The sequence below is a fragment of the Cyprinus carpio genome, chromosome A4, assembly GCF_018340385.1.
Source record: "Cyprinus carpio isolate SPL01 chromosome A4, ASM1834038v1, whole genome shotgun sequence".
In the NCBI taxonomy this organism is placed as follows: Eukaryota; Metazoa; Chordata; class Actinopteri; order Cypriniformes; family Cyprinidae; genus Cyprinus; species Cyprinus carpio.
Genome location: NC_056575.1, coordinates 21,204,501 through 21,206,238, shown reverse-complemented (window position 1 = coordinate 21,206,238; position 1,738 = coordinate 21,204,501).

Sequence of the window (1,738 nt, the reverse complement as noted above, 5' to 3'; positions counted from 1 at the left end):
TAAAATAACCTAAATTATTGTTCAATGTTACTTGTGAAAGGTAATCCCATGCCATCTGGTTTCACACATCATACCGTTATTGCAACCGTAAGCTGCACAAAATACAAGTATAGTTGCTCGCCTCTCCGCTTAATTCCGATTGACTCTGGTGCTGGCATTAGAGTGAGGAGAGACCTAACCAATATAAAGCGGCGACAGGTTCACGGCTTCCAGCCGCGTCATGAGGGCGCTTCAGCACGTCATGAGGTGTGTATAAAACATTCAGCTCTGAAGACAGTAGGTGCATTCGACTTCACGCAGCTATGGATAAAAGCCGAAGCTACGGTAATCTGACTTTGAAGCAGTGCATGCTGGTTCGAGGTACTTTCCACTTCTGGAGCAGGGGGCAGGGCTTCATGTATTTTTATTGAAACTTCCCCCAGGGCGCCACCGCATTGATTAGCTGACCCCCACCTGCTGCATTAGCATTCCATTGGCTCCCTTTCATTTTGGCATCACTTTGACAGCTTAATAACTGCGAATAACATTTAAAGACTCCATTTGTCCATTAATTATTTCTCGAAACACTTCACTAAAATGTATAAAAGGCTCCATTACCTTGTATCTTACATTATGGCCCCGTAGAAGCAGTTTTTGTAAAAGTAGGCTAACGATTGCGTCATAACCTGCGACTCTTGGGAGCCTCTTGAAGCATGGTCCGCTTGCAGTTGGGGGCTGCAGTCGATGGAGACACGTCAAGCCGGACACTTTCTGCTCCCGTTAGTGACACTCATGCGGTGTTTGCATACTTTATCACAGATGAAGTGAATTAAATGCAATATTTGTCAAATACACAGACGTTTCAGAAACATTTTCATGAGCAAGAGAAACACTTTGCTGCTCTCGTTGATCGCCATCTGTAGCCACCTATTAGAGGTGTTTTAGCCGAAGTTTCAGAAAATGTATAAAAGGCTCCATTACCTTGTATCTTACATTATGGCCCCGTAGAAGCAGTTTTTTCGTTTCACGTGAGCTTCACAGATGATAAAACAATCAGCTCTGAAGGCATTGGAGGTGTGTCCGATCACGTGATCCTCACAGATGATAAAACAATCAGCTCTGAAGACATTAGAGGTGTTTCAGCTGGGCAAGTTCAAGCTCAAACTGGTGTGCACCGTTTTGCTACGGTTTCTGGTTTAAACAACATGTTTCCTGGAAACGGTGTGCAACGGGGTTTGAGATACGTTTTCTCTTGTTTGGTGGGTGTGTCAAACATGTAAGGCCGGTGACACACTGGCTGCGTGGCGTGAGCGTGGCGTTTCTGTTGCGTGTCAGTTGCGTGGCGGCTGCGTCATGTTTTCTGTGTCTTTACACACCAGAACCGTGCCTGATGCGGCGCTGGCGCGCTGCTGCTTCTGTAGGTGACATAGATGTTAAGCATAAATATAATGCCTACTGATAAAGGACACCGTCAACAGTTTTTATGTGTATTTAAACTATGTTTGACAGGTGCAATATTTGAAAATTGTATATCGATAATTATTCATTTATTTATTTTTAAATTACATTTATATCTGAATTTATGTCAACCTATAGACTTTCAAACATCAATGCAATATTTGAAAATTGTCATCTCACACTGACCATGGCACATCAATTTGGTAACAGCGCCACCTATTGTTCAAGAGTAATAAACCATTCATTAACCTATAATTATACAATTTCCAAAAATGCTAATAACTTTTGATTGCATTAGGCT